Here is a 19,150-nt window from a genome sequence, read left to right as displayed (position 1 = left end):
ATAAGACTAAGCAATTCCACTCTTTGATATACACCCGAGAGAAATGAAAATATATGTGAAAACAAAAGCTTGCATATGAGTGTTTACAGCAACCTAACTCATAATAGCCAAAAAGTTGAAACAAACCAGACGTCCATCAACTGATAAATGGGAAAATGTGAAATATTTATACAATGGAATATTATTCAGCAATAAAAGTAATGAAGAACTGATATATGCTACAACTTGCATGAACCTTAAAATAATATGATAAGTGAAAGAAGCCAGTCACAAAAGAGCACATATTGTATGATTCCATTTAAATGGCTGATGTACAGAACATGAAAATCTATAGAGATATAAAGTAAATTAGTGGCTGCTTACGACAGGGAGTGGCATGGGGTTAGGAGAAATGTAATGAGTGTGAGGTTTCTTTTAGGGGTTATAAAAATGTTCTAAAATTAGATTGTGGTCATGGTTACACAACCTTGTAAATATAGTAAAAAAAAATTGAATTATATTCTTTAAATGGGTAAGTTGTATGTCATATGAATTATGTCTCAATAAAACTGTTAAAATTTTTACCTGATAAACCCAAAAGAAGTAAGGGAAAAAATGTATGATGAAAACATGATTTAGTAACATGGAAGGTTGTAAAATTAACAAACAAAAAGTCAATAACCTCCAAAATAGCCTTCACATAACAATAACCAGGTAGAAGATACAGTGAAGCACAAGACACCACTTACAATATCAAAAAAAAAGAAAGAAAGAAGGAAAGAAAGAAAGAAAGAAAGAAAGAAAGAAAGAAAGAAGGAAGGAAGGAAGGAAGGAAGGAAGGAAGGAAGGAAGGAAGGAAGGAAGGAAGGAAGGAAAGAAAGAAAAAGAAACCTAACATTACACTTTGCATGAAATGGGCAAACCTATTTGAGGGAACTTTTAAATTTCTTTAACAAAATAAAAGTAGATTTGAAGAACAGTTAAGACAAACCAGGGTCTTGGAAAGACTAACTCAGCATCACAAGGATGTAAGTCCTCCCCAAGATAACATATCTTTGAATGCTATAGTAATAAGTATCAACAAAGGTTTTTAATGGAGTCTGCCAACTTGATTTTAAATTCATGTAAAGAAAAAGCATGAATAGCTTGGAAACCTTTTTAAGAGTGATGAGGGACAAGGTAATTTCATCAGATGGATAGATGGCAGATAGCTAGATAGATAGGCAGAGAGATAGAAGTAAATACAGCCTCTGTATATTACTTAGGCTGGAGCAAGAAACAGATGACACACTCAAATTAGTATAATTGGAAAATGATTTAATAAAGGGACTATTTACAAAGGTGTGGGTGGACAGGCTGTATGGAAATCACAAGGGATTATGCAGTTTTCCCAATAAATGTTGGGTTGTTAACCAGCTAAGGGCCCAAAGATGTGAGAGGAGGGAGCAGGTAGCAGAACCTAGAAGAGAGGGTTGTGTAGAAATGGCCAGCTTGAGAGGACTGGTGACCTTCTGTCCAGGGACAAAGGCAGATCAAGGATATCCTGCAGGAAGGAGCCAGGAGAATAAATACCTTCACCTTTCTCACTTCCTTCCTTCCAATCTCCTGCCAGACCTCCCCAATGGCTACCCCCAACCAGAAGCCAAAGACAAGGAAGCAGTTGTTGTATTTCTTTGAAGCCAACCTCCCAGGGTTCATGACAGAGTGCAGAAGCAAGGGAGGGGGTCTAGAGGGGCAAGTGGAAGACATATGACATAGTCTATAATTAAAACAGTGTTATTGGCACCTGAATAGACAGAACAATTGTAAACATAATGGCAAGTTCAGAAATATGACCAAGGACACATGGAAATTTGGTCTAGGAAAGAGTGACATCTCAGATTCTGGGGGGAAAAAATGGCCTTGCAAATAGTGGTGTTGGGATAACTGGAGAGACATTTGGGAAATGATAAAATTATGTCCACACCTCATACCATTCATCAGGTTAAACTCCAAATGCATCAAAAATCTAAATGTAAAAAATTAAATCATATAAATATTAAAAGAAAGCGTAGGCAAATTCCTTTAACCCTGGGAATGACAAGAGCCTTCTCCTATCACTCACAATTCAGAAGTGTTAAAAGAAAAGACTGATAAATTCAGTTACCTAAATTTTTAAAATTTTTGCATGACAAAAGACATCATAAGCGGTCAAGGTGAAATGAAAAGCCGAGAGAAAATATTTGCAACTTACATCATAAAAGGCTAATCTTATTAATACATTAAAAAGCTCTTCAGAATTGAGGTAAAATGGGCAAAAGACATAGTTCATAGCAGAAAGAAAGGCAAAGGTCTTTAAATATATGAAAAGATGCTCAACCTCACTCATAATAAAGGAAATGCAAATTTAAACAACACTGAAATGTCATTTCTTATCTCTCAGATTGGCAAAAAGCCAAGAGTTAGGTAACACATTGTTTGCAAAGAAACCATCACTCTCATACTTTTCTGGTAAAAGTGCAAAATGTCCAAAGCCTATGAAGAGGAATTTTACATTTAATGATATTACATATGCATTTACCTTTTGACCCAGCAATCCTATTTCTAGGAAATCTACAATAAAGATATACTTTCATAAATATCTGTGGCATTGTGGCAAAAATGCCACTGTGGCATTATTTTCAAGAGCAAAAAGACTGGAAACAACTCAAATATGTATCGTTCAGAGAATGGTTGAATAAACGAGGGTATTTTCACACAGTAGACTATATGCAATCCTAAATTCAATAAAAAATATCTGTATGTACAGATTGGGAGTGATTTTCTGAATACTTTATTAAGTAAAAAAGCAAGTTGTTGAAAACTGTTTAGGGTTTGCTACTTTTTGTGTAAAAACAAGGGGCAGTATATACTATTTTTACAAAAAATAGCACTGGAAGGATAAACTGGAAACTAATAAAAATGTGTTTAGCTACATAAGGTTGGGGGAATAGAGTAGAGGGACAGATATTTCTCTGAGTGCATCTTTGTATATGGTTTTAACTTTGGAACTATGTAAATGTTTACATATTCAAAAATTAAACAGAAAACATAAAAAGGCAACCTAAAATTGAAAGTAAACTGGAACACACAACCCTGGTGATACGTTAAATTTTTCACATTAGCACACAGAGAAAAGATTTCAAAGGACTTTTGACTTTTGGTATTCAGATTGTCCTTAAGAACAAGAAAGAACTGCAGAGAAATATTAAACTTCAGTTTCACTGCTAATAGTCACTGTAATGTAATTGTAACTTTGTAATCATTTAGTGTTCAGTATAGGATAAAGCAAATATATAATACACATATGTTATCAGGAATTGAGATTTTTGGTTCGAGATAAAAGGAGATAAAAATGTGAATTAAGGTGTTCTGAATAACCTTGTAATATTAACTTGAATTGTGACCATCAGTATGGACTCATGATTTTATTAAACAAATATATTTTCTAGTTCTGTTCATGGAAAAGGCCTAGAAAAAATAATATTCTAATAGCTATGAGCTCACCTAGTACCCAGAATCTTGGTTTCTAAATACTATCATTCTCCCCTAAGAGAAAATAGCTCCTTTGACAAATGGGTGATTCTAAGTCTGGGTCAGCAAAAGTATAAAATGAGTCTTACCATGTGAGAAAGGAAGAATGTCGAAGGCATGTCAAAAGAACACAGAAGCCAGCTGATAGGTGCTCCGGTTGGCCAAACTTGGGACATTTTGAGAATCAAACAGAAAAATATCTTTGGTTGCAAGATACAGAATGAATAGAAATTCACCAGTCCATAGTGATTCTAGAAAAATAAAACAGTAAAATATATAAATAGATAGACATAGGTAGAAACTCCTTACCCTGAAAATTGGTAGCTGGAGGAAATAATTATTTAGTTTGCCTTTTAAGAATAAGCTGCAGAGCTTCCCTGGTGGCTCAGTGGTTGAGAATCTGCCTGTCAATGCAGGGCACACGGGTTCGAGCCCTGGTCTGGGAAGATTCCCACATGCCGCGGAGCAACTACGCCCGTGAGCCACAACTACTGAGCCTGTGCGTCTGGAGCCTGTGCTCCGCAACAAGAGAGGCCGCGACATTGAGAGGCCCGTGCACCGCGATGAAGAGTGGCCCCCGCTTGCTGCAACTAGAGAAAGCCCTCGCACAGAAACGAAGACCCAACACAGCCAAAAGTAAATAAATTAATTAAAAAAAAAAAAAAAGAATAAGCTGCAGTTCATCTAGTTAATAAGGGAAAGTTTTCCTTTACCAAACGATGCCAGCTAAGAACTGCAGAACGAATGATAGCATTAGAAAATCCCAAAGTCCCAGCCCTTAGTGAGATATTTTGCTTATATGTGGTAGAGAATTCTAGATTGATGCTCTAGATAGAGTTAACAGAGGTAGCTCCCTGGGGAGTGGGTTTCTAGCATGTGGGAGAGTGCTGAGAGAATGAGAGGGTTTACTTATATTTTTGCCCATCTGTCTTCTTCAAAATGTTCATCACAAACATAGTGTTTTTACAATAAAAAAAAAAAGCTTAAAAATCTAGTTGGAACTCCTATTTTTGCAAATTTTTACTTTTCCTTCAGGACCTTATTCAACTGTTCGCTCCTGAAGGCAAACTTCACAGGCTACTCTAAGCAAGAAAGTCACGTCTTCCTTTGCTGACCTTTATTATTGCATTTACCACATTTTAAACCTATAATTGATTGTCTGTTTACAGCTCTATATACTCACCTTTCACCAAACCATTAGGGTTTGTTTTATTCTTTGTGGCCCTGGTTTCTGTTACCTGTTTGGCACATAGTAGAGTTCAATAAATGCACAGTAGATATTCAATAAATGCTTGCTGAGTGCTTAAGAACTTGGAGAAAGGCTTTGGAATGTGGACTATCATAACCTGTTCACACCTGACAACCCCCTCCTCTGGATCAAAATCCTCCAAAGAAAGAGATTTAATTGTATACAGCTCAACAAGTAATTATTTGAGTAAATTACATAATTTCTTTGGGCCTTAAGTTTTCTCATCTACAAAGGTATGTGGGTAGGGAGGAGGAACCAAGGCTGTTGTTAGGAATAACTGAGAAAATAATGTGTTTGATGACAACTTTTGGATAAATAAATGAGTAAATAAATAATATAATTTATAGATAAATGAAAAATGGATGAATGAAAGAACACAGAGATAGGAGGAAGGAGAGAGAAAAATACTGAGGAGAGTGAATGGATGGGTGGATGCATGGATGGATGGATGGATGAATGGGTGACTAGGTGAATGGATGGTGGATAGTTGAATAGATGAATGATGGTTGAATGGGTAGTTAGATGGTTGGATGGATGAATAGATGGATAGATGGTGGATGAACAGATGGATGACGGATGGTTGGTTGGATGGATGAATGGATGGATGGATGGATGGTTAGTTTGTTGGATGGAGGGATGGATAGATGACTGTGTAGATGAGTATCAGGTCTGTCTTAATCTAGTTTTAGGGTTAGGTAAAGCGCAGATGGACCAACAATCACATAGAAATAGATTGTTTTCTGTTCCAGTCATGAGCTTGTCCCTTTGTTTCTTCTGTTCTTAAGATTAAGAGCAATTGGCTTTGATGGGACAACCAGGTTGCAAACCCCAGTAATGTGATTCCTTCCCAAGTCTGGGCCTGAGTCCAGCTGCACAGGGAGTGACTTACTTCATTCAGCCTGGACCCACCCTAAGAGGATAAAATCTTTGAGCCACTGGAGGTGATACACAGCTATCATTTTCCCAAGTTGGCCAAGTGATGTAGCTGGGTGGGAAGGCAAATGCTTTTAGGGCAGGATTGGATGCTCACCTGTTAGAACTACAAAAAGAAAAGCTAAAACTTGCCGTCTCCATAAATGATGATGAGTTAGCCTTGCCTTGCAGGGTGAAAGAAATAGAGAAGCAGATCAAGCAACACCACAGACTGTGTTTAGACAGGTTAGTCTGAGGCAGGGGTCTTGAGTTCAAGTCCTAAGCCTGCAGCTGACTAGCTGAGTAAATTTTGACTTGCCTATACCTCTCTTTGAGCACCAGTTTCCACATCTGGAAAATAAGAGAATGATGGTTACCATGTTAACTTCTAGCACCAATATTTTCAGAACCGCAAGCCCAGGGATTGTTGTTTAAGGCTGGCTTGCTTTGAGTTCACCCTGTGTCTGTGTTTCCCCATCCTTCATGATGGTCATAATTATGCCTGTTCTGCCTGTTTTGCACAGATGCTGAGAGTCAAATGAGATCACTATGTGAAAATGTTTTAAAATGGCAGAGTGTATGCTGAGAATGTGAGTGTTTAATAAAAACCCCAAAACAGCCTCTGAAGATTTAAAGTGGAGAGATCGGAGAGGAGGTATCAGAGAGCAAAGTTTATCTTTGGAAACTTTATTCTAAACAGTTTCCCTGCTGTGCTATCTTCCGCCGAGGAAAGTGTAGTCGGAGGTAGTAATTTCCACAGTGCAGCTATCTCAGCAAGAGACAGGGTAACCTCAGGCCAGCTTCCTATCCAGTCTGGGTCCTCGGTTCTGTAGGCGCCAGGGGATAGGTGGGCTGACTTGGCCTGGAGCCCCACCCTGTGACCTCTGGCAGTTGACACACAGCACTGCTTCCTCCATTGGAGTCCATCAAACATCATACTGTGGGGTGACCATTTGCCATGTGACTGACTCCCCATTACATCCAGGGTTTCCAAAATGTGTGACCCATATTTTTGACCTCTGCCTTTTCAGGATATAGATTGTGGGTTGCTCTAATCAGAATTGGGGGTCATTCTGATTTCCCATTTAAAATTCTAGGGTCTGTAGACAGAGGTGCTTTGGGAACAAGCCTCCCTCCTTCATTGTGCAACTTCTTACCTAAGAATGTGGTTCCTGAAGCCCAGCTGACTGGGTTCCTACCTGCCTCCATCACTCATCAGCTGTGCAATCTTGGGAAAATCATGCTACCTCTCTGTGCCAGTTTCCTCATCTGTAAAATGGAGAAATTAATAGTACCTTCCTCATTAATACTAACTTCCTCATAGTTGCTGAGAATAAATTAATTAAGGTATGTCAGTTGCTTAGGATGGGGCCTGGTACACGTTTGATCAACAATACTTGTTTCAGGTGTTATCAGTGATGACTTGTGCTTTGTGTGTCTTGGGGTGTCTCTGTGTGTCAGAAGAAGGAGAGGCCTCCAGACCTGTTCGGATCTAGATAAAATAGCTGGAAACACTATAGTGCCACACGTGGGCCCTCACCAAGATTCTGGAAATTTGGGGGAGGGGGTGATTTTATTCTCTCATTCACACCAACCCCCAGTTCCTGTTCTCACTGAGTTCAGTGTGGGGACCACCTCCCCATCCTGTTCAGGTTGTCTTCATTCCACAGCTGGTCCATCTGAAAGGAAAATCTAGCCCATCTTCATAGTTCCCACCAAAGAAAACTCACTTGCATGCATTGGCTTGGGGAGAAGACTTCAGAGCTGTGGGTGCATACACACTGCTGAATCTAATGGGTCACCTTGGTAATTTCTGCTTCCAGCTTCTGGGAATGTTGATCCACCCTTCTTGCTCCTCCCACCACCCGCAAGGCATTTTCCCAGAGATGCTTCCCTCCCTAAGAGAAACTCCTGATGTCAGATATTAAGATAGCACGTTTCATTTTTATATTCCTACATCAGGAATTCTGGGTGTTTGTTTGATTGTCCCATGCAAGGACAAATGCAACCTGCCAGGATGTGGACCTGCCCGGCCAAGGGAGGTCTCCAAGAATTAAAGGTAAATGTTGAAAAGAACTATTAATATATTCTTTGACAACAAGCCCAGCTATTCTCAGGGTTAGGGTAAGGGTTAGGGTTAGAGGAGAAATAGACTAGGTCAAGTTGCACAGGGTACAGGAGTTTTCTCTCTCTTATATAGCCTTGCTCAGAATGTCCATTCTGGAAAAAACAGCAATATGCCTAGGGCTTGTCCAAGGCATCAAGAAGTCCATAGAGGGCTTCCCTGGTGGCGCAGTGGTTGAGAATCTGCCTGCTAATGCAGGGGACACGGGTTCGAGCCCTGGTATGGGAAGATCCCACATGCCGTGGAGAAACTAAGCCCGTGAGCCACAACTACTGAGCCTGCGCGTCTGGAGCCTGTGCTCCGCAACAAGAGAGGCCACTATAGTGAGAGGCCCGCGCACTGTGATGAAGAGTGGCCCCCGCTTGCCACAACTGGAGAAGGCCCTCGCACAGAAACGAGGACCCAACACAGCCAAAAATAAATAAATAAATAAATAAATAAATAAATAAATAAATAAATAAATAAATAAATAAATAAGACCCGGCACAACCAAATAAATATTAAAAAAAAAAAAAAAAAAAAGAAGTCCATAGAACCTCCTAATATTCTGTCAGGCTTATTGTTACCTTTATTTTGTTATCCTGTGACCCCCAAAGGGCTGCTGAAAATGGGGTCTGGGACTGGAATCACATCATCTGTGACTAGCACTCCTGAGGCTGGCATGCAAACAGATCATTCAATGAGGAGGTACACATCTTGGGTTTCTTATGGTATTTGAAAAGTCTGATTTATTTTCATATTCAGCCAGTCTTTTTATTCTTTTAAAACAGTATCATCCTTGAGAAGCAATTTAGAAATGGTTAAAAACCTCAGGATTGGGAGCAGGTGGATGTAGGTTCAAATCCTGCATCTTGTTACTCACTGACTGCGGATTTGGGAGAAGTGCTTGAGCTCTCTCGGTCACAGTCTCCCCACCGGCAAAACTGGAATAACTGGGCTTTAAGGTGACTGTCATAGTTAAGTGAGATGATATATGTCACGACAAGCGTTCAATAAATGTTCGCCATTATTATTATCACTACGGGGAAGAACCAGAGAAATATTGAAAGCAGGAACAATTTTTTTTTCCCCAGGATTCACTAACGACAAAACTCAGCCCCAGGGGAGATGGGTGTTCTATGATCTCTTCAAAAACTCGATGGCTTCCAGCTCAGTTCAAAATTGAGTAAGCATCAACGCAGGTAAATGGATCTCTTTTCACTTGTTTGCTTTGGATCTTGTTGGTTTTCTGTCTGGAGGGCCACCTGCTTGGTGTACCCATGCCACTAACACAGCGTCCTGGAGTACGGCTGACAGCTTCCCCACTTACACTGTGTGGAGAACCAATTTCTTCTTTTTTCTTTTTTTAAAATTTTTATACAATTTTTAAAGGTTACACTCCTTTTACAGGTGTTACAAAATATCGGCTATATTCCTCGTGTTGTACAATATACCCTTGAGCCTATCTTACACCCAGTAGTTTGTACATCCCACCCCACCCCCCATTTTGGCCCCCCCGGCCCCCCACAGCCACTAGTAACCACTAGTTTGTTCTCTATATCTGTGAGTCTGCTTCTTTTTTGTTAGATTCACTAGTTTGTTGTATTTTTTAGATTCTACATATAAGTGATGCCACACATGATTTGTTTCTCTCTGTCTGACTTATTTCACTTAGCAAAATACCCTCCATCCCAGTCCACCCATGTTGCTGCAAATAGCAAAATGTCATTCTTTTTAATGGCTGAGTACTATTCCATTGTGTCTATACACCACATCTTCTTTATCCATTCATCTGTTGATGGACACTTAGGTTGTTTTCATGTCTTGGCTGTTGTAAATAAGGCTGCTATGAACATTGGGGTGCAGGTATCTTTTCAAATTAGAGTTTTGGTTTTTTTCAGGTACTACCATATGATGCAGCAATTCTACCCCTGAGAACAAATTTTCATTTCAGATTCAATACCTCCAAAGGCCCTTTGTACCTGGCCTCCAACTCTGACCTTTGTAAGCCACCAGACGTGGGTTTTTCCAATGCTTAGCAGCTTAATGCATCTATTGTTCCAAGTTTCTTTTAAAAAATCACTTTGATTGCCTGACTCTATAGTTTAGGCTGTGTTCTTTCTTATCCTGTTCAAGTGTGACACACTCTTTTTGAATTTGTTCAAATTATACATTCAATTAGCAAAGCCCCATATTAAATTGATGACACCTCACTGAACAGAGCCTTCTTGGATGCTGTATCTTAGCAATTAATTTATGCCTAATCCATTGATAGAGTTTTCTAAATGAATAAACTTCCAAACACTTTTCCTGATCATTTTGGATCCATTCATTTAAAAAAAAATTATCTCTTTTGCTGTGTTGCAGTTTTGAAATTTTTACAGATGGGTTTTACAGAGTCTTGAAATGTAGATCAGATAATCACCTGAAAATATTTGTTGGCATCCCTGTGACAGGTTCTATGAATATTTTACATTTAAATGGGATCTTGGATGTCTAGTGAGTTTCTAGGTGGGTTTCTTAGAGACAAGTGTGCAAAGATGCATAGCAACATTTACTCTCAGGTCAAATGCCATGTGTATGATCTATAGGAGTTTTCTGAGTTTTAGTCTATTCTGTGTGTGCTATGAGCGGGGGAGGTACTGTTGGTCAAGCATTGATTATGTGCTGTGCATGCCTCGTGCATCATGTCCCTTAAATTCAATCCCACGAGGTGGGAGCTCTGAGTCTCCCACTTTGCCAGCTCTGCCCACAGCACATGTTCACCATCTATGCAAACACGTGCCCGCCTTCCATCTGCTGCCCCTTGCACACAACCGACTCCACACGAGAGAAGAGGGCAGTGCAGTGTAGGAGATGCATCAGTGCCTGATCACAGAATCCTGGCTCTGCCACTTACTGGTTATGAGACCCGGGGCAAGGCGCTTCACCTTCCTGTGCCTCACTTTCCCCATGGGTAAAACAGGGATCTAATATCTAACAGAACAGTCTTCACAGTCTACAAACTTTTTCTTTGTGAATTCACCTACCGACTAAAACGTATTTGTAACCCTTAAATCAATACTCGATGTGCTGTCCCAGAAACTGATGGACGTGTGTGTGTGTGTGTGTGTGTGTGTGTGTGTGTGTGTGTGGAGGGGGGGTGGGGATGTGGGTCACGTGATCCGCACATTCCCAGCTCTGCTCAAACAAGGTGATGTCTGCTGCTTGGTTCAGCTCTTCTACGATAAACGAGTGTCCTTTTTGCAGAATATTTGGTGCCATGTTTTTCTCATTTTTGTGCTCTTTGTTGGTGATTCTGTGGTGCTGAAGCTCTAATGATCCTAAACCTGGGAATCCTGTGACATGCGTTAAAGAGAAAATACATGTGTTACGAGTGCCGTTGGCTGTGAGTTCAATGTTGTTAATCAACTATATATATATATATATATATATATATATATATTAAATGTATCATTCTTTTTTTGACATTTTTTTAATTGAAGTATAGTTGATTTACAATGTTATGTTAATTTCTGCTGTAGAGCAACGTGATTCAGTTATACATATATATACATTCCTTTTTATATTCTTTTCCACTATATATTAAATAAGGTATCTTTAAACAGAAACATACATAAAACCAGGTTATGTATTGATTGACAAAAATAATGTGACCAGAGGTTTACAGGACCCTAATCTTGAGTTGCCCTGGAAGCAGTGGTTCAGTGTTCATAAACTCAGTGTTCAGGGAGAACTTATTGGAACAAAACTACCACGAATAATGAGAATCAACTGCCTTGGCCTTGCAGGGTGATGAGATTTAAATAAATGGATGAGTATCAGGTGCTCAGAACCATGGCTGACACACAGTAAGCATCAAGAAATGTTAGCTTCTACTATTAGTGCTCTGGAAAGCCCATCATCTTCCTCATCACCTGGCCCATCCTTCTGGGTTCCTCCACTCTCTACTACCTCCCTGAATCTCTGGGACCTGGGAGGAGTGGTCTGGTCTGCTCTGGGTGTCCACCCCACGTTGAACAACAATTCACTGCAGCCACTTCTACCCTGGGTTAGAGTTGGCTGAGTGCATGCATTCTCCCTCACCCTCGGTCTGCTTGCCCGGCACCGCACGAAATGGTCCAGATGCCACTTCTGTTTTCAGCAGTCCTCACGGCATTGCTTGGTCATGAGTGCCATTAGCCCACTGAAAACGGGAGTTCTTCCTCCAGGATTTGGAAACCACACCAGGGTAGGGGCAGTGCCCAGGCGGACTTTAGTTGCATCTGAATACTTTAATTTTCTTACAAGGAATCACCTCTGTGCACTTAGAAACTTACATTAGGTAATTAACAATCTTGCTCCCACTCTTGCTGTCTGTTCCCCGCAGAGTGTCCTGAGTAATTTTTTAAAACCTCTTAATAAGGATGTGTCACTTTCTGGCTCACACTCCTCCAAGCGGCTTCCTGTGACACTTAGAGAGAAGCCCAAACTCATTACCAGGGCTTGTTTCCAAAGTGGGACTGGGCTAGAGTGAACTTATTGGCAACCTTAGTCTTCCTGTTCATCTAGCTTTTGGAACCGTTTTGAGGCTCAAGGGGAGATAGTACTGGCCACCTGCACCTCTCAGAATGCTCTGGGCTACTGGAAGGAGAGTGGCCTTTGCAACTGGGCAAACCTGGCTTCGGGTCTCTGGTGAACCACTTACTACCTGTGTGTCCCGGACAAGGTCCCTGAATGCCTGGCCTCATTGTCTTCAGCCCTACTGTGTAAAGGCTAAGGAGCGTGCACTTGAACTTCTGTTTTTGCACATAGTACCTGCATGTCCCCAAATCTGTAAAATGGGGATAGAGCTAGACCTAGGATCCAGGGTTTTTATGAGGATTAAATGAGATAATGTATGTAAAGCTCTTAGCACTCTGCCTGGCACATGGCGATGGCTCAGGAAAGGTCAGCAGTGATCCCAGTAACTCTATTATTACTATTATTGCTGTCATTATTATTATTAACTGTGAAATGGGCTTACTAATACCCATTTCAGGGGGGTCTCTGAGAATTAAATGAGAACATCAATAAAATGCTTAGCACATAATCGATTCTCTGACCTTTTATTTGTCTTTATTGTTTCCTCTTCTTCCTGCCCATTTAAATGTCTGGACACATGTGGACCCCAAAGTACAGTTTACATGCATTATACTTACTCTACAGCCATACAACTACTAGACTTTTAAAAGCCCCAAAGCAATTTTACCCAATGCAATGGTCAGGCCTGAGAGAAGTTATTGTTTTTTCATAGGTACATAAAAATTGGTTCCAGGCTCTGAAATTTTTAAGAATAAAATAGTGTCCTTGCAGGTGGGAAAAGCACATCACATGACATTGGACCTGGTGGTTTCCCCATGAGCATCTCATTTCTGATGATCTGTTATCTCCCTGGACACCTGTTCCCACTCTGACAATCATATGAAGCTAAAAGGCATGAAATAAGGAAGAAAGAATTTTGTAGATGGAGTCTTGAAAGGCTACCTGTTATAGAATCACTTCATTGGAGGTTAAGCTCTGCCCCATCCAATTCAACAAATGGCTCTTGGGCATGGACCACCTGCTACAGAAGGGTCCCCCAGCCCAGCCCGGCCTTTTCTCTCCTCTGGTTGCACCTGCGAGGCAGGTTGAGGGCAGACTCAGGAGACAAGGCCCGGGCTTTCCTTGAACACCCCAGGAGATGTGTGCAGCTTTCTGCAGGAGCCTTCAAGGATGCGTGGGGTATGAAGACAGTTGAAGCAAAAGCATTGCTTTTACAGGAAAGATTGGCGAGTCTGCTTCTACACCACGTGTACCTTCTGTCTCTTTGAGAGGACTGAATAATCTAAGCTGAACAGTTTTGAGCCCAGGTACTGGAAAACATTATTAATGACGATGGCGATGATGAAGGTGATGGCTGCCATTTTTGAAGGGGGCTGTTTTAAGTGTTTTCCATGCTTTGATGTCATCCTTCAAACGCCTCTATAGTTTCCAGGGAATGAAACAGAAGCTCAGAGTGGTCAGTCTGATGGCAAAGTCCTTTCGCTGCTAGCCATCACTTGTCTGGTGCTTTCTCATATATTATTTCACATAATCCTCATATCAGCAAGGCGCCTATTTAATTAAGCCCCATTTAACAGATGTAGCAACTGAGACCTGTAATTCCCTGACTTGAATAGCATCTTCTAGCTAGTAAACAGAAGAGTTAAGCTTAGAACATGAGTCTTTGGACTCCAAATTCTGTTCTTCCTACCATCTCTCAATGTCAGCTTTAATGTGCCTTTAGAATATTTAGAAGAAGATCCAGATGGATGGGTTTTATTGGTTAAGGACATGTGATTTCCAGTCTCTTCCACCAGTTGGCACCCAGGAGGTCAGAGTAATTTAGCATCTTCCCTGGAACCACACCCTCTGCCACGGTGCCTATCAAAACCTTCCCCTTATTCCAGGCTTGCCAAAATCCCACCTCTCCTAGGATATTCGATCACCAAAACCAGCCAGCAGAAAGCCATCTGGGGTTCTCATGACATTGGAGGCCTGAGTGCTGAGTCTCTAACCTCCTCAGATTTCTGTTCTGCGGTATCCTTAGGCTGTGCGTGTGCGCCTCGGAGCCCTGTTCTGCTTTGGGCAGGGAGATATGATCCTGACTTCTTGAACTCTTATTCCATCTTCCCCTTTAACAGGGCTGGCCTTCACCACTCTCACCATGAGCTTCTCATCTACCAAGAATTGTGTCTTCCCAGGCAGCAGCCTGTGTGCTACTGCACGTACTAGGTGTCCAGTAAACGTTCAATTCACTTGTCTCTGTCCTTTTCTTCGTCCTTTTCTTGCAAGAGCAGCGAGTACAATAGTTACTGGCATGCAAGCAGTGGGGGTTAACCTGCGTGCCTACTATGTGTGCAACCTATGATAGGGCACCAATGACCCAGACGTAAAGTGGAAGTCGTCTATAAGGAACCCATTCTGTGCCAGGCAACATACTCAGCACTTTACATCCATGATCTCATTTCATTTTCCCCAAAACCATGTATTTGAGCTCATTTACAGGTGGGGAATCTGAAGCTCAGTGGTTAAATAGCTTGCCCTAGCTTATATGTCGAGCTTGTGGTAGCAAACCTGGGCAGTTTTGGTGAAGATGCCCAGTGCCAAGCACATAGTAGGGACTCAATGAATAGCGGCTGTCATTGAGTTGTCATTATTATTAAAAGAAGAACAGGCTTTGAAGTCAGGCAACGCTGTGTGTAAATCCTGGTTCTGCCACTTAATAGCTGTGTGACCTTGAGTAAGTCATTGACCTCTCTGAGCCTCTGTTGCTACATTATTATAAGTTGGCATTTGGTTTGGCTATGAGCACAAGAAAAGCCAAGGTAACAGTGGCTTAAACAAGATAAAAGTTTCTTTCTCTCTCATCTAAAAGTCTCCAGGTAAGCAGTTCAGGACAGGTAGGATAGTTTCATAATCTTCAGGGAACCAGGCCCTTCCCTTCTGCTGCTCTGTGACCATCAGCAGGAAGTGTTCACCTCATGGCCCAAAATGGCTGTCAAGCACCAGACACCATGTCCTATTTTCAACTAGCAGGAAGGAATAAGGACTATAGTGGGATTCTCTCCTTCTCTTTAAAGAATGCTTCCTGGAAGGCATACGCAACACTTGGGCTTACCGACCTTTGGGCAGAATTTGTCACGTGGCCCTACTTGGCAACAAGGGTTTCTAAGGAATGCAATCTTTATTCAGGTAACTATGCACCCAGGTGAAATTGAGGTCCTATTGCTAAGGAAGAAGGGGGAAGAATACTGGGGGAATATAGGCCAATTCTGCCCCATTGCCCCATTTGATAGGTTGACTTGTAGGTTAATGGAATAGTGCATGGAAAACTCCTAATAAGGTGTTTACACTATATAAAGGCTCAGCCTGACTCACTCCCATTTTTCTACTCTGGAAAATAATCCTGTCTTCCGGAATGATCTCTCTCGTATTATACAGGAGTGCTTGGCCCAAGTCAGACCCTGAGGCCAGCCAGTTCAGGGGCAGAAGTTGTGGAATGCGGGAACAATGTAATAGCTTTAAGACAGATGCTGAGATCTCCAAGGCAGAAGAAAGATCCCGGGCAGAAATTACCCCATCCATCCCTGACCTGGCCTTCTCTCCAACATCTCTCGAACTCCCCTTTGTAGGATGGATTTCTGCCATTCCCCGCAGCTCCTTGGCCGCAGAGTGGCCTCAGGCCCACGTCTTGAGCAGTGAGACCCTCACTGACTACTCAGAGTAGAGTTTGGCTGTCTTATAATTACCACCATCCTCTGAGTCTGACCGCCACCCCTCCTCTCCCAATCATCCATCTGGACCAGTCAGGCCCTACGCCTGCCACCCACCACCCACCATCTGCTTTATTAAACTATTGCAAAAGCTTCTTCCCTTCTTCACTTAATTTAGGTCCTTCTAATAGTTAAGACCCTTTTTTTTTTTTTTTTTTTTTTGAGAAGAGTGAACAAGTCTGATGAGTCTTAGGAAAAATTCAACCGTAGGGGGAAATTGCCATTCATTCTTTCTGAGCTGCCCAGCTCTCATGTCCTGACTCTGGTAACATAGGTATGTGACCTGTTATAAGTTACTTGCCCCCTTTAAGCATCTGCTTCCTAATGGCAAATGAGGTCAGTCTTCACACCTCTACCATATGGAGTCATAAAGAGTAAGTGAGGGACTTCCCTTGTGGTGCAGTGGTTAAGAATCCGCTTCCCAATGCAGGGGACACGGGTTCGAGCCCTGGTCCAGGAAGATACCACACGCCACGGAGCAACTAAGTCTGTGTGCCACAACTCCTGAGCCTGTGCTCTAGGGCCCGTGAGCCACAACTACTGAGCCTACGGGCTGCAATTACTGAAGCCCACGTGCCTAGAGCCTGTGCTCCGCAACAAGAGAAGCCACCGCAATGAGAAGCCCGCACACCGCAACGAAGAGTAACCCCTGCTCGCTGCAACTAGAGAAAGCCTGCGCGCAGCAACGAAGACCCAACGCAGCCAAAAATAAATAAGTTAAATAAATAGATAAATTTATTAAAAAAAAAAAAAGACTGAGTGAGTAATCCAGGTAAAGTCCTGAAAAGAACATCCATCACAGGGGTTGGCAAGCTTTTACTGTAAAAGAGCAGCTAAGAAGTCTTTTAGGCTTTTGGACACTAAAGCAGCCATAGGCAATGTGCAAAGAATGGATGTGGCTGTGTTCCAATAAAATTTCATTAATGGACACTGAAAATTTAATTTCATATAATTTTAATGTGCATAAAATATTATGCTTCTTTTGACTTTTTTAAGTCACTTAAAATGTAAACACTATTCTTAATTCAGAGGCCCGACAAAAACATATTTGGCCCATAAACTGTAGTATGCCAACCTCTGACCTAGTACATAGTAATTGCTCAATAAATGCCAGCCACGGTGATGAACAGATACTTCCTTCGTAAGTCCTTGGCTCCTGATAGAAACAAAGCAAATTTGGTGGCAGTTTTCTCCGAAGACCTCCAACCCTTTCACTGATCTCTAAGAACACTGTGGAAATCACACTTTTGAAGATTCTAGGTAGAAAATCAAAGACGTTTCATTCACAATGATGTAGACCCTTGATGCATCATAAGAAGGTGGCTAGTGGTTAGGGCATGGGTTTGGAGCCAAAGGAACTGGATTTCAGTTGTGAGAATTTAATGAGGTCATTAACTTTTCTGCCTTAGTTTTCCTCAGAATGGAAATGGAGATGCTACTACTACTAATAATATCAGCTGAAATTATTGAGCCAGGTTGATTTGATTTACTTATATGAATGCATTTAATTCTTTTAATAACCCTGTGAATGTCACTATTATTCCCATTTTATAGACAAGGAAACTGAGGCACAGACATGTTAAATGATTTGCTCAAGGTCACATAGGCAGAAACAGAGTTGGAAGTCAAACTTGGGCACCTTTAAACTCCCTCCTAACGTTTAGCCCATCCTTTTAAACACTAAGCTATACTCTAGAGGTTGCCTAATCCATTCCCTTCACTTGTTCATGTTTTCATATATTGATTAATTTATTCATTCATCAGTTATTCCCACCTACTGGGCTGCTGCTGGGCTGGATGCTGGTGATGCAGAAATGGGCAGGACATTTTTCTGGCTCTCTAGGAACTCCAAGGGTAAAGAGGGAGGTAGATGAATCAATAAACAGTGCGATGACATTCAAGTGAAATCTAGGTTGTACCAGGAGGGACCCAAGACAGGGAGTTGTTGGTCATAGAGGCTGGCAAAGTGTGTTAGGGATACAGAAAGGTATCAGGAAAATCTTCGCAGAAAATATCACTTTTGAGCTGGGTCTCTCAATCTCTTGGTTTGGCATTCAAGGCTCTTCACAGCTTTGACCCAGTTTGCCTTTCCAGCATCCCACCCTGCTTCTTCTTCCACCCAAATCTTTGCTCTCACATTACCAGACCACTCATGATCCAACAGCTGGTCCATAGGCAAGTGTCCCAGGTGGCAAAACTTTCACCCCACGGGGCAAAGAGTGGAAGACTTTCACCCATAAGTGACTCTTCCCTAAGCCTGGTTCGATGGGAAGAACATGCCTTTATTTCTTCCAGTGCTCTTCCTAATTTGTTCATGTAAAAATACTCTTTCATTTTGTAGGAATAATATAAGAATAGAATAGATGGTCTTTTATTTTCTGTTAATTATCTCACTTGGCACAATGATTGCCAACACTTGCAGGTTTTTTTTAATGCATTGGTGTGTGAAACTGCGAAGCCCGTGATCACTGTTTTTCTGCTCTACCACACAGGTCTATTAGCCCAGTTTCCCCCCTGGAAGCCACTGGCTGTGATGCCCCCTTCCGCTGACACCACCAGAACCTGCTGCTCGAGGGCCTCAGCCCTTCACCAGCCCACCGTCTTCCACAAGGGGCATCACCCCTCTTGGTTGCCTACCCAGATCCATTGCTTCCCCCTTTCCCATTCTTGGAGAACCTGTTGCCTACCCCATGGTCCAGCTGTCAGATCCTTGATTCCCCAGCCTCCTCGGAAGGAGAGGTGATCATGTGATTGAGTTGCAGCCAATGACGGGTCTGCTAGAAGATCCTGGGAAAGATTTTGCCGCCTGATGAGAAGCGCACATTGGAGGCTGTATTTCCTGTGTGTGGCTGGGCCCTTGGTGTGCGAGGACGAGGTGCTCCAAGCTGCCACAGCCACTTCTGTTACCAAGAGAATGGCTGGGAGGTCAGCCCAGAGTCTGAGATCCTGAGCTGCTAGACCAGCAGGGCCAATCCAGGCTTCCTGCTGAATCAGGCCAATAAGCCCTTCTTAACCTAATTCATACACGCGGCCTAACAT

The sequence above is a fragment of the Eschrichtius robustus genome, chromosome 2 (assembly GCF_028021215.1).
Source record: "Eschrichtius robustus isolate mEscRob2 chromosome 2, mEscRob2.pri, whole genome shotgun sequence".
Taxonomy (NCBI): domain Eukaryota; kingdom Metazoa; phylum Chordata; class Mammalia; order Artiodactyla; family Eschrichtiidae; genus Eschrichtius; species Eschrichtius robustus.
Note: the sequence above shows the minus strand (reverse complement) of the source record.